The sequence below is a fragment of the Triticum urartu genome, chromosome 7, assembly GCF_003073215.2.
Source record: "Triticum urartu cultivar G1812 chromosome 7, Tu2.1, whole genome shotgun sequence".
Lineage (NCBI taxonomy): Eukaryota > Viridiplantae > Streptophyta > Magnoliopsida > Poales > Poaceae > Triticum > Triticum urartu.
In genome coordinates, this window is record NC_053028.1 from 565,917,865 (window position 1) to 565,932,815 (window position 14,951).

The 14,951-nt window shown below is 49.1% G+C and overlaps 1 pseudogene; it reads left to right on the forward strand.

Moving 5' to 3' along the window:
• The first annotated feature begins 565 nt into the window (after window positions 1-565).
• Window positions 566-1,390, forward strand: LOC125519089 (annotated as a pseudogene).
• The last annotated feature ends 13,561 nt before the right edge of the window (window positions 1,391-14,951 follow it).

The following is a 14,951-nucleotide window of genomic DNA, read 5'->3' on the forward strand; positions in this document are numbered from 1 at the left end:
GAACGATAAACTGTTTGCTTGAGTTGTAATAACGAAATTGAACTATTTATTTTGATTTATTTTGTTTGTGTTTGATCTTTTTTCTTCTGTTTTGGAATGCAAATATTGTTTATGCGAGAGTCGCGCGCGCCTTTTTTTGCGCGCTGCTGGAGCTGCGCGTGCTGCATTTTAGCGCGGCTGCTGGAGCCAGCGCTGCCCCCCGCGCCAAACCAGGCGATAGGCGTGCGGTAAATTAATTTTTGGTGCACGGCGTGTTCGGCGGCTGTTGGAGATGCTCTTATTAGAGATTGATGGACTATGTTTCTAATGCCCCTTCCTTGTATAGAACGGATTCTATTTAATTCTGCTGCTATATCCGGTAGGTTGGTGTTGGTGCGATCCGGATCCATCATCAGGCAACAGCCGGCTGTATATTCCGTAAAAAAAACAGCCGGCTATATATACAGCTAGGCCAAATTAGATTCGTAGCCCTCTCTCGATTGCCTTTGTTGTTTTTGGAAGGTAGTTGCCGCCGATGCCGTATGTAGATCACAAAGTAGGGATCAGCTAGCGGAGGAGATCGAAGATGACTAGCTTCCATGTCGCAGATGCATCGGAGTACGTGGCCATCACCGGCTGGGGCATCGACGGCGTCAAGCTCGCCAAGAAGGCGTGGGTTTTCGTGGTGCAGCAGTGCAAGAAGTTCAGCATCTCGTCGGTGAGCTACGAGTTCGAGGTGCACGCCATGAGTGCCGAGATGCTTCCCTTCATACTCTCCGCTGTCTATGCCATCGGCCCCAAGATCACGGCCACCGGGGCCGAGGAGTCGGACGGGAAGGACCTTGAGAGGCAGCTCCTCCTCTACGCCAAGCTCACCGCGCCGCAACATAGCTCGAGGATCCACATCTAGGAGCTGGTCAAGTGGATCGTCGAGGGCAAGACCCGCATGGTCCCCGCGGAGCTCACCATGAAGGTGATCCTCAATGACACGAAGACCTCTAAGGAGAAGGTGTTCAGAAGGGTGCAACTTGAGCTCAACCAGTTCGGCCTGCTCATCGACAACGCCAACGTGAAGCAGCTGGTGGAGGTGTCGGGGCACGAGTTCTTCTCCTACCTCGGCCAGAAGACGCAGCAGTACGCGCCTAACTAGGCCATGGTCGACCTGGTGGAGGCCATGATGGGAGAGGTGGGAGCCAGGGAGAGTGAGGGGCTAAGGAGGAGGCCAAGGTGGACGCCAAGATCAATGTGTTGTCGGTGCCGCAGCACGGCCAAGGGCTAAGGATAGGAGGCCAAGGTGAAGGCTGAGCTCGCCATGAAGAAGGCCGAGTGGCACAAGTAGGCCAAGGTGGTCGAGGTCGAGGTGGCCAAGGCTGTCGACATCCGCGAGGCAGAGCTCCAGATGGAGTTGTGACTTCCGTTCAATTTCACGCATGTAATTTGCTTGTTCTTTGTCTGGTTATTGATGCAACAATTATTTTTTCCTTTTTTTCTTTTCTTTACGCTTTAGATCAACTCTAACGGTTCCCTATCTCTAAAATGACCGTCGATTACGGGAAATTGGGGCAAACAAACCTCTCCAACAGTTTATGTAAACTGGCTTTATCTTTAGAGAATCTCATATCGCAGGGGTGAAGCATTTGGGTTCTTTGATGCCACGAGAGTAGGATTGTGTTTGTAAAAACTAGCGAGGTTTTGGTGTGAAGCGTATGCCTTTGGCAGGGACGCATGCGTGTTTACTGATAGACTCTTGGATCACTAGGCTAGATTAGATCCGATAGTCCTACCTTCTCCTGGTGTTGAAGAGCTCGAGCCGGTGCCGACCATGGTGAAGTAGTGGCCGGTGATGGCAGAGAGATGGTGGCGGTGGTGTGCTTCCCGTGAGCACTGCGCTAACCCTAGATCGGTAGGGAGTGTCGGTAGGGATTGTGGCATAATTAAACTCATGACTCATGCCGTGGCTCCCACCTCTGTTTATATAGCGCGGATCACAGGGGCCCACCAACCATGGTTTGGTTGGGCGCCCCCGATCAGGGCGCGATGCAATGGCCCGTTCGACCCGTTGGGCTCGAACGGAAGAGAGGTCAACCTAACATTCTCCCTCTTGATCTCAGCTTTACTTTTAACCTTATACTTTCTAGTTTAATTGTTTCATCACATATTGGTACATAGAGCATGTTTCGTCGTCACAGCTTAACTGCCGATAGAATCATACAGCTACAACATACGTTTTGTTCAGAGACAAGTTATGTTCCTTTTGGGCCTATCCAGGAATCATAAGGCTTTCCCTTGAACCCATGTCGGCTAAGTGTTCCTTGAACACATTGGGTGGTAAGCCTTTCGTTAGCGGATCCGCAAGCATATCCTTTGTCCTTATATGCTCGAGACTTATAGTGTGATCCTGAATTTTATCTTTCAGAACATAATACCTTGTCTCTATTGTTTTGGCAGCATTACTCGACTTGTTGTTGTGAGCATAAAATACTACAAGCTGGTTGTCACGGTACATCTTTAGTAGTTTGTGAATACAATCTACCACTTTCAAGTCGGGTATAAATTTCTTTACCATATCGCCTGCCCCGTGGCCTCGAAGCATGCTATAAATTCCGCATACATCATGGATGATGCAACTATCGACTGTTTGGAGCTTTTTCACGAAATCGCTCCCCAACGAGGGTGAATACGTATCCTGACGTGGATTTCCTATCATCTTATCCCCCGCAAAATCTGCGTCTGAATACCCTTTTATCTCTAGGGAATCACTTCTCTTGTATATTAGCATGTAGTCCTTCGTGCCTTGCGCATAACGCAGTGCTTTCTTTACCATCTTCCAGTGCTCTATATGCATGGATTCTCTTGACATCTACCGAGTACCCCGGTGATAAAAGCTAAGTCAGGGCGAGTGCACACTTGTGCATGCTGTAAGCTGCCAACAACCGAAGCATATGGTACTGCTTTCATTTGATCGATCTCGTACTGGTTCTTGGGACATTGGAATTTCCCAAAACTATCGCCCTTGACTATAGGAGCAGGTGAGGCTTTACTCGCATGCATATTATACTTTTTAAGAACCTTTTCTAAATATGCTTTATGCGATAGTCCTAAGACTCCATTGTTCCTATCTCGATGAATTTCTATGCCCAAAACATATGATGCTTCACCAAGATATGTTATGTCAAAATTTGAGGATAAGAACTTCTTTGTTTCTTGTAGTAGACTAACATCACTGCTAGCAAGCAGGATATCATCCACATACAAGATTAGGAAAATATATTTCCCATATTTAAACTTTGCATAAATGCAGTTATCCTCAATATTGTCTTTAAATCCAAAACTTTTAATCGTTTGATTAAACTTTAGATACCACTGTCTAGAGGCTTGCTTTAATCCATAAATGGATTCCTTTAGGCAACATCCCATATTTACCTTGCCTTCCATGATAAAAACCCTTAGGTTGTTTCATGTAGACATTTTCTTTTAAATCCCCATTGAGAAATGTCGTCTTTATGTCCATTTGATGTATCTCTAAATCAAAATGATAAACTAATGCCATTATGATTCTGAAGGAATCCTTCCATGTGACTAGAGAAAATGTCTCATTGTAATCTATCCCTTCTCTTTGTGTAAATCCCTTTGCCACAAGTCGTGCTTTATACTTTTCTACATTCCCTTTAGAGTCATATTTAATTTTGTAGACCCATTTGCAGCCTACTGTTTTGGCTCCTTTAGGAATTTCTTCTAAGTCCCAAACATCTTTGGAACTCATCGATTTCATCTCATCTTCCATTGCCTTCATGCACTTCTATGAATGAGGACTTCTCATGGATTCTTCATATGAGGTGGGATCTTTTTCTGTATGAACTATTTCCGTGTTATAAACTTTATAATCAGTAGAAATAGCTGACTTTTTATGTCTTGTAGACCTTCTAAGGGCCTCAGTTTCTGGCACATTCTATGCCTCAACTTCTGAGACTTCTTCTAAAAATTTTCATTGCACCACCCTTTCATGCTCAACCACGGGTTCAATCGGCTCCTGACGGACAGGTTCCGGGTCTACCCCCATACTTTTCATGGGTGGAGTTGCAACCGGTAGTGAGAAAAATGGCTCCCAAATCATCGGATTAGGTGCATGCACCCTCTTCTCCTCAAGATCAATTTTCCGAGCTACCAAGCTCCCCCTCATCATTTCGTCCTCTAAGAAGACTGCATGTCTTGTTCCTACAAACTTTGTATATATGTCTGGATAGTAGAAATGAAAACCCTTTGATCTGTCTGGATAGCCAATGAAGTGGCAGCTCACTGTTTTGGGATCTAACTTTGCAATGTTTGGATTAAACATTTTGGCCTTGTCAGGGCACCCCCACACCCTGAAGTGTTGTAGGGAGGGCACCCTTCCTGTCCATAGCTCATACGGTGTTTTGGGCACCGACTTGCTTGGTACTCTATTGAGAATGTGAATGGCGGTTTGAAGCGCCACCATCCATAATCCCAATGGTAAGTTGGAATAACTCATCATGCTGCGGACCATATCCATTAGTGTATGGTTGCGCCTTTCAGCTACTCCATTATTTTCTCCCAGAGTGGGATACATTAAAAGCACAAGAGTTATCATATCTTTCTCTTGCCAGAATTTCTCCTGCCATACGGGATTTTTGACATAATATTATGTCAGCTTTACCCCGTTATGCGGGTATTTTCCCAGACTTTTCCCGCCATGCGGGTAATTCCCTGTAAGGGAACATTAATGCCAGAATTGGCTCTTTTGACTGCATATTCAATCATCAAATTTAGGAATAAATCTGAATGCTCTTTGACACACATGCTTGACCCGACATTGGTCAAATTAAACACGCATGTTGCTTCTTCATCTCGAATCATGTTGACTAAAAAATCTTCTTCATAGAGAGTACATGAAAGAAATTCATCAACCAAGACTCTCAATGATCTGTCTCTTTTCTTTTGATGCATTCTTCAGAGAGAACATACTCCCTCACGTTATGACCTTTCTTGGTCATCTTTCGGGTCACAAGTACCCAACCATTCTCTTTCACGAATGAAAGCATGGAAAACTTTTAGTCTGAGAAAACTTAGCCAATAATCAACAATAATGGGCATAAAAATAACCCTACGTTGGTCTGGTTAAAAGAAATGCACATTAAACTTTTGAAACTTTCTTTTATATTCTAAATCACAGTTGTGGCAGAATTAGAATAAACATCATCCTTCTACATTAATTCCATATCGCCGTTGGGCGGAAATGGAAATAATGCATATAACTCATAAACAATGTGATGATAGTATTTCTTTTAAACAACTTTGCTAAGAATTAATCATCATCATCAACTTTATTGCACGGGAACAAGAAATACACATTTCTCTAGTTCAAGAGCATTTCTTGATCTTTATCTGTTCTCTGAAAATTGATCACGTTGATACAAAATTTATCAGAGATTTAAACTTTGAACATAAGACTCATTGAATTATAGCACTGTTATCATCAACGTTAGTCAGAAAATACCAATACCATATTTTAACTTTAAATCAAATATCTTTCGTTTGTCATAGCGGAAACTATCTGCATCTTATTTCACCCACAGGGGAAAAACATTGCTAAGAACATTTCTTCCAATTAAATTTTCCCGTTGGTTACAATTTAATTGGAGGATAAAATTTTTAATTTACATCGGAAACTTTACAATATTCTATTCAAAAACAATTCTCTACTCTTTTACTCTCTAAGAAATTTTAACTGGTTGGTTCAAAAATGCATTAGAGAAGCAACAATTTAATCTTTTACTTTAGTTCTATTCACTTTTAAAAGAGCAATTTTATTTTTATTTGCAGTGGAAAAACATGAATAAAAAATTCATGAACTGTTTATTCTTTACAGAAACTTTTCTTTCACCAAATAAAAAATAATGAACTTTTTAATTTTCTTTATAAAATTCATGAACTTCTCTTTTTCTGAAAATTTTCTATTTTCATTTTCAGAACTTTTTCTATTTACTTTTCTATTTTCTAAAACAAAATTTTAGTTAGAATTTTTTTGCATAGAAGAACTATTTGCAATCTACCCAAAGTCTGGACAGAAAACAGATAAAGAAAAAAGAACCGTCCACGCTCTTTGGGCCGAAAGCCAGCCCAACTGCGCTCCAGCCAGCCTGCGGCCTGGCCGTTTCGGCCTGAGGCCCTCCAAGCACTGTGAGAGTTAGGGTTCACCGAGCCAGCCCATCCTGGCCGTCCATCAGATCGGACGGCGGCCCAGGAGCTTCGCTGGAACAAAACCAGCACCCTCGGTCATTCCTCCCCCCTGCACACCGCTCGTCTTTCCTTTCCTGGCCGACAGCGATGAAGGGCCTTGCAGGCCGCCGGCGATGGCGTCTAACCGCCGCGCCGCTCGGGCCATGCTGGCTCCTTTCCCCTTCCCTTTTCTTCTTCTTTCCCCTTGTTGCAGAGAGGGCGGGGCCCGTTATCCAATCTTTTCCCCACATCGATAGTCGATGTGGCGGGTCTGTGAGCCGGCGACGATTGCAAATGGCCCGTCCGCGCCGCGCGCCGCACTCTCCTCCCCCGCTATCTTTATCCACCACCAGCGCCTCCTCTGTCCGATGCGGACGGCAACTACAGCGAAGCTTTCGGACGGGGTATCGTGGCCTTCCCCCTCGCCGGCTGCGCATCCACCTCGCGGTGAGCGCGCCACTGTCGAGCGGTTTGGTCGTGGTGCCCTTTGCCCCTCATGGGGTGGTGTTGTTCTTCCCTGCACCTCGGCTTGCGGATGCGTGTGGGGATCGAGAGGAACAGTCGCGACCATGACGGCGGGCTCTTTGCCGGCAGGCCCAAGGCCCTCTCCGGTGAACTTTTTGTTGTTCTTTTCTCTGCCCTACTAGGGTTCTTTCGGGGAGGCACTTTTTTATTTCTATGTTTTTCCTCTATACCAAAAATAATCTAGATCCTAGCCTGTCTGATACCATTGATAGACTCTTAGATCACTAGGCTAGATTAGGTCCGGTAGTCCTACCTTCTCCTAGTGTTGAAGATCTCGAGCCGGTGCCGGCCATGGTGAAGTAGCGGCCGGTGATGGCAAAGAGATGGAGGCGGTGGTGTGATTCCCGTGAGCACCGTGCTAACCCTAGATCGGTGGGGAGTGTCGGTGGGGATTGTGGCAGAATTAACCTCGTGACTCGTGTTGCGGCCCCCACCTCTGTTTATATAGCATGGGTCACAGGGGCCAACCAACCATGGTTTGGTTGGGCGCCCCCGATCAGGGCACAATGCAAGGGCCTGTTCGACCCGTTGGGCTCGAATGGGAGAGAGGTCAACCTAACATCTATATCATCGACAAAGGTATAGGATCGGCAGGTGGTTTTGGGCTTGGCCCCTAATCCAAGCTATACAAGGGATCGGGCCTGCCAGCTAATGACCTACCTTGGTTTACAAGTAAACACACGCACACAATTACAATCGTGACAATTTCACGTTACACAACTTAAGCTTGTCGTTTAACATCGTCCCTCAATCTAAAAGTGTCAAGGTTAAGATTGTTCTTGAAGGCTTGATGTTGTCGCGCTTGTAGGGGCTTTGTGAAGCCGTCAGCAACTTGGTCTCCAGTTGGTATGAACCTGATTTCCAATAGCTTTCTTGCAACTCTTTCTCGAACAAAATGAAAATCAATCTCTATGTGTTTTTTCCGTGCATGAAACACATGGTTGACAAAAAGATATGTTGCTCCAAGATTATCACACCATAAACAAGAGACATGTAGTGTTTCAACTCCTAGTTCATCTAGTAAAGTCTCTACCCACATTACATCAGTAGTTGCATTTGCCAATGATTTATATTCTGCCTCTGTACTGGATGGAGAGACAGTTGCTTGTTTCTTGGCATTCCATGAAATGAGATTGGAGCCAAGAAAACAGCAAAACCACCCATAGATCTCCTGTCATTAGGACATCCTTCCCAGTCTGCATCAGAAAAGGCACTTACTGTGGTTGATGGTGACTTACATATCTTCAGTCCTATCTCAGCACTCCCTTGAACATATCTCAGTATCCTCTTTACAGTTGTCCAATGCAAGGAAGTGGGAGCATGCAAAAATTGACAAACCTCATTAATAGAAAAGGATATATTAGGTCTTGTGAACGTTAGATATTTAAGTGCACCAACAACACTTCTATACTTAGTTCCTTCTTTTGGACTTAGTAGTTCTCCTTCATGTAAAGACAATTTTTCTGTAGTAGACAAAGAGGTGCTACAAGATTTGCAATCCTTCATGCCTACACGTCTAAGAATATCAGTGGCATATTTCTCCTAAGTCAATAGGATCCCATAAGGTGTCTTTTTAACCTCAGTGCCTAAGAAATAATGTAACTCTCCCAAGTCCTTAAGTTCAAATTCATTTTTCAAGTTCTTGAGTAAAGCTGAGGTGGCCTCTTGTGAGGAGCTAGCATCCATTATGTCATCTACATAAATGAAAATATAAATAATCACCTCCCCTTCTTGAAAGAAGAACAAGGAGGTATCTCCTTTTGAGGGTCGAAAACCAAGTTGATGTAATTTTGTATTCAATCTTGAGTACCAAGCCATGGGTGCCTGTTTCAGACCATATAGAGCTTTGTCCAATTTGCAGACATATTGAGGTTTAGTCCTATCGACAAAACTAGGTGGTTGCTTCATATAAACCTCTTCCTCGAGAACGCCATGTAAGAACGCATTCTGTACATCCAGTTGGCAAAGACTCCATCCCCTGGTGACAACAATAGACAAAACAAGTCTAATAGTAGCAGCCTTAACAACTGGACTAAAGGTGTCCTCATAATCAATGTCATAGTGTTGCTTGAAGCCTTTAGCAACTAGACTAGCCTTGTATCTGTCTAAAGTGCCATCAGAGTTTCTTTTAATTTTGTACACCCGCTTACAATCTATAATATTCCTCCCCGACTTAGGTGAAACTAAGTGCCAAGTTCTATTTTTCATAAGAGCATTATACTTTGTTTCCATAGCATGTTTCCAGTTTTTATCTCCTAAAGCTTCTGTCAAATCCGTAGGTTCTTGAGCAAAAACAAGGTTTGCAAACTTAAATTTTTATCATACATGACCGTCCCATCTTTGGAAACCATGGGCTTAAAAATACCTCTTTGGGACTGTGTACTAGGGCGCACAGAATCAACCGCCACAGACAATCCCATAGCTACAGAAGATCCTTCCCCTCATGTGGCGGTCGACCGATCCCCTTCGACTGTCGTTCGGTTGGGCGTGGGATCTCGTGTCCGCACGGGCGACAGAACGGGCTGGCGAACGGGCGACACACGCCCAGGGGCTCGCCCACCAGCGTCATCGGCCCGCCCACCAGCGTCATCATTACGCGGGGAAGCGCGGGAGCTAGGCGACGCGCCCACACCGGTCCCACCAAACCCACTAGTGTGTTTGTGCCGCGTGTTGCACGCGGAGAAGCCACCCGTGGACCCGCCAGCAAGAGGCGTTAGCGGATTAGCGCTCATCGCCGCAGGCGCGTGGGATCATGTGTCACCAGATCTCTTGGGATCGGCATCTACAACAGGATCTTCCTCCTGTTCTATGATGGGCTGGTTTGGACTGATGTGCTGCATAACATCATGTTGCAAACCACCATTTTCTGCGACATTTTTTCACTAGTTCCTGCAACACCATTACTAGGATTAGTAGTACCATTAATCATATGATCATCAACACTATCATCCTCCTGTTCTATGATCATCAACACTATCATCCCCCTCTATAGCGCCAGTAAACTCCTGTATGCTAGGACTACGTCAGTATTTCCCCAAAGAGGAAGGGATGATGTAGCACAATGAAGGTAGGTATTTCCATCAGTGATGAAACCAAGGTTATCGAACCAGTAGGAGAACCAAGCAACACAACGTAAACAGTACCTGCACACAAATAACAACACCTGGCAACCCGACGTGTTAAAGGGTTGTCAATCCCTTTTGGGTAATGATGCCAGAAATTTGTAGTAGATTGAAATAATAGATCGTAAATAAATATAGTGTAGCAAAGTATTTTTGTAGTTTTGGTTTAACAGATCTGAATAAAAATGCAAAGGAAAATTAGATCGCAAAGGCAAATATATGAGAAAGAAGACCCGAGGGCCATAGCAGGTTTCACTAGTGGCTTCTCTCGATAAAGATAGAAAACGGTGGGTAAACAAATTATTGCTGGGTAATTGATAGAACCTCAAATAATTATGACGATATTCAGACAATGATCATTACATAGGTATCATGTCCAAGATTAGTGGACCGACTCCTGCCTGCATCTACTAATGTTACTCCACACATCGACCGCTATCCAGCATGCATCTAGTGTATTAAATTCATGGAAAATGGAGTAATGCAATAAGAACGATGACATGATGTAGACAAGATCTGTTTATCTATTGTGTCGGAGTAATGGGCCACGCGTAGGCTAACCTGAGGCCTAGAACCTTTGAAGACATCGGGGCTGGCTGCGCCCCTCAAGACACCAGGATGGAGAGCCGCCTTCCAGAGGTCGGCTAAAGGAAAAGCCGACTGCCCGCATGCGGCCGAGTCCTGGAGGCCAGGTCAAGACGGGCCGACTCCCGCCTGGCGGCTCCCAGAGGAGCCGGCCACGGGGAGTCGGCCCACGACACCAACAAAGCCCATGCCCTCATAAGGGGGGATGGGACGGGAGTGACAACAGTAAAACCCACTCCCTCCCCTTTTCATAGGATGGCTAGGCCACAGTGCGCCGTACCAATGGAGATCTCCGTCCGGCGAGGCACTGTTGTCGTGCCATCCCTGACATCAACAACAGTGGGCAGAGTCCTGCACCCACGACGGCATGTCGGTACGGTCCACGGATGCTAGGCCCTACCGGTCAGCGAGAGTCCAGAAGACGGCAAGAGCGCCACCAGCCGGACCCGAGGGGAGCCGGCCCCCGGAAGTCGGCCTGCCCCTCTCACGGGTCCCACACGCCATTAACCAAATGAGACGGGAAGTGGCTACAGTAATCGCCCGCCAGGTAGCAGGGCTGTAGCCATGACCCCATGACCAAGCCTATGTCATTAGAGGCACGGCTACAGTAATTGGCAGTCAGCAAGACCCGCAAGCGGCGGGTACGGCCTGTCGGCTCCGTACTAGACTAGTCGGTGGGGCCCACTAGCCGGCGTGCCCCAGCAGTCGACATAGAGGCTGGAAGGAGAAGAGACTGACGGCTGGGCCCTGCGCCCAGTCGGTTTACCATTGTACCCCTGGGGGTAGGCCTATATAAATCGCCCAGGGCACCCATGCAAAGGGTTCCGATCCATTAGAACTAGACCAGACCTTAGAGAAGGGGGAGAACTGGCCTAGTCTACTCCTGTCCACAGATACAGCTCGAGGAGCACCATTGTACTCACTTTTGCCTTAGTGATCATGCGGAGACCCCGCAGAGCAGGACTAGGGGTGTTATCTCCTAGGAGAGCCCCAAACCTGGGTAAAGTCTGCCGGCGTTTGTGTCTACGCGTCATCCCGTTTCCAGGCACCGGCAACGTTCTACTCGCCCCCACCATGATAAGTCATCCATTGGCATATGTCGCACCCAACCCCCGACATTTGGCGCCCACCGTGGGGCCTGGTGCACCATCGTCCGGAGACCTGTTCTGGACGGGAACCCTTTTCCTCCCTGGCGAGCGCAGCCAGCCCGACACGCCAGATGGAGTCTGCGCCGACACGCTGCATGGCGCTGAAATCGCCTGCGCGGCTAGTTGCCTCGTCGATCTTGTAGGTGAGGTCCGCCTCTCCGACGAGCCCACATCCGACGCGTGCACAGGCGGCCCCGAGAGCCTCCTCGCGGGCCTCCTCGATCAACTTCACGTCGCCAGCGAGCCAGCTGGGGACTTGGAGTCCATAGGCTCGACCGATCCGATGTTGGTCGACTCCGACACCGTGTCGCTTGACACGTTCCCCACCAACGTGGTGGTCTACGACGAGCCGCTTCCTCGTGGAGAGAGCGGCGGAAGCACCGTCACGGAAGTGCTTGTCATCGATCATGGCGAGCACTCCGGCAGGGGTGACTACGACCCGCTCCACGCGGCGCTGCAAGACCTGGCAGCGCCCATCCCTGAAGATGCCGACGCCGAGACGCTGGAGGCATGCCGCCTTCAGCTAGTCGAAGGCGCCAAAAAGCTGGCCAGCATGAGACGCCTATCAGAAGCCTACCAGCGCGAGATGGACCGCGCGGTGGGCGGCACGCCGGCTCCAGCTAGGCCTAGCCGCCTTGGCACGGTCCAGCAGCGCGGTGCGGCTATCGCCGATCTGTTCGGGGCGAATCGCCCTGTCTACGCCACACCTGCGGAGAATATTTGAGCCGCCCAGGCGGTGGACGAGCTGGACAAGTTCGAGGGCGAAGAGCGTCGCTTGATGACAGAGCGCATCCAGCGACTCCTTGACGCAGCTGCTGAGCAGAACGAGGCCGGCTGCCACACTGATGCGCCGCGCCGACGAAAGGACAACCTGCTTCCATGTCGAGATCAAGGCGTGGGGTCTCGGACGCCGAATGGCGGCGTCCGCAGAAGAAAAGACAAGGAGCCGGCTGTCAGCTGCAGTCGGACTCGCATCACCATAGAGCGCGACCGAGATGGCCGCCCAAGAACAGTGGAACGACGGGATGACTGTCCGCCTCCTCCCCCTCGGAGGGAAAGGCGAGTCTCCCCGCCGCCTGTTGATCACCCGACGCTCGGTGACCGCCTTGGCCGCCGAGAGGGAGTCGGTGAGAATAATGCCCGCCATCGGATCGACCGTCTCCACCTATCCCTGGCTCTTGAGGAAGAAGATGAGTTGGGTCCACCGTGTTTTGGCCCCCGCATCCGAGACGAGCCCTTCCCCAAAGGGTTCACGCTCCCCAGAGACACACCCAAGTACACCGGCTCCGTGAAGCCGGAGGACTGGCTGGTCGACTACTCCACGGCCGTCAGCATAGCAAACGGCAACAAGCGTGTTGCTGTGAAGTACGTCCCACTCATGCTCCAGGGCACGACCCAGACGTGGCTGAACAACTTAAGGCCCCGCAGCATCAACAGTTGGGTCGACTTCACCGACGCCTTCATCCGCAACTTCACTAGCACGTACAAGCGGCCTCCCAAACCCCGCCAGCTCTCCTTGTGCGTGCAAGGCCCCAGTGAGTCAACTCATGACTACCTCACGCACTGGGCCGAGCTCAGCAACTCTTGCGAGGGCGTGCACGAGGTGCAGGCTATTGAGTACTTCACTGCAGGATGCCGAGAGGGCACCCTCCTCAAGCACATGCTTCTCTATGATGAGCCAGAAACCCTCGACGAGCTGCTGATCATAGCAGACAAATACGATACGACCGATTCCTCCATGAAGACGGAGATTCAAGTCAGCGCAACCAGCAAAGTGGCTCCTCAGGCCCCCCGAACCCCAGCCGGAGACACCAGTCGGCGTCAACAGCAGAATGACCACAAGCGTAAAGCCCCCCGCCGACTTCCACCAGTCGGCAGGTGGCAACAGTTGAAGACCAATAGCCGGAAGGGCAGCCTCCACTCAGACGTCAGAAGGGCGGCAAGTCCAACTAGCAGCCGGCTTTCTCATATGAGCAGACTCTGGATGGACCCTGAAAGTTCCACGGTGGCGCGAAGCCGTCCAACCACACCACACGGAAATGCCACCGGCTCACCAGGATCGCAAAGGGAGATGGCCTTTTGCCTCTCCCACCTACTGGGCAGCCGCCTCCCCCTCCGCCCAAGCAGCCGGTGGTTAGACCAGTCGGTGCAGTGCAAGACGAGTACCCAGAAGAGCAGGGAGCATACGTCGTGTTCACCAGTGTGGCCAACGATCGACGCGGCAGACGGCTGCAGCAGTAGGAGGTGAATGCAGTAGCTTCTAACACATCGGAGTTCATGCACTGGTCTGAGAAGCCCATCAGCTGGAGTCGGGCTGACCACCCCGAAGTAATGCCCAGACCCGGCTCCTATGCTTTGGTTTTGGACGTCACCTTTGCCACGGACAAGCGAGCTGCTCGTTTTTCCAGAGTCCTGATAGACGGCGGCGGCAGCATCAACATCTTGTACAAAGACACCATGGAGAAGTTGGGAATCAAGCAGAGGCAACTGCAGTCCAGCCGGACGGTGTTCCACAGCATAGTCCCTGGCCTTTCCTGCTCGCCAATCGGCAAGATCTTGATCGACGTCCTCTTCAGAGACAAAGATCATTTCCGCCGTGCGTCAATATGGTTCGAGGTGGTGGACCTAGAGAGCCCATACCATGCACTGCTTGGCCAGCCAGCCCTGGCCAAGTTCATGGCCGTCCCCCACTATGCTTACCTCAAGATGAAGATGTCGAGTTCCAAAGGGATTCTGACCATAACTGGCGACTACAAGAAGTCGTCCGCCTGTGCATCAGAGAGCAGTCAGCTGGCCGAGTCCCTCGTGATAGTTGCTGAGAAGCGGCTGCTAGATCGAGTTGTGGCGATGGCAAGCAAGCAGCCAGAGATGTCGCCTGATCCCAAAGAGTCGGAAGCTGAGGGCTCGTTCAAGCCAGCCAAGGAAACAAAGAAGATACCTTTGGACCCGGAGCACCCAGAGAGGTACGCTGTCGTAGGCGCCCACCTCGACAGCAAATAGGAAGGCGAGCTCGTCGATTTCCTCCGTGAGAATCGAGACATCTTCGCATGGTCCCCCATGGATATGCCAGGTGTCCCGACGGAATTCGCCGAGCACAAATTACATGTCCGATCTGATGCCAAACCAGTCAGACAGCCTTTACGCCGCTTGTCAGAAGAGAAGAGGAGAGTTGTTGGAGAAGAGATAGCCCAGTTGCTCGCAGCCAGCTTCATCATGGAGGTATTCTTCCCAGAATGGCTGGGCAACCCAGTTTTGGTACTGAAGAAGAACAAGCAGTGGCGAATGTGTATTGACTACACAAGCCTCAACAAAGCATGCCCCAAGGACCCATTCGCCTTGCCAAGGATCGGCCAAG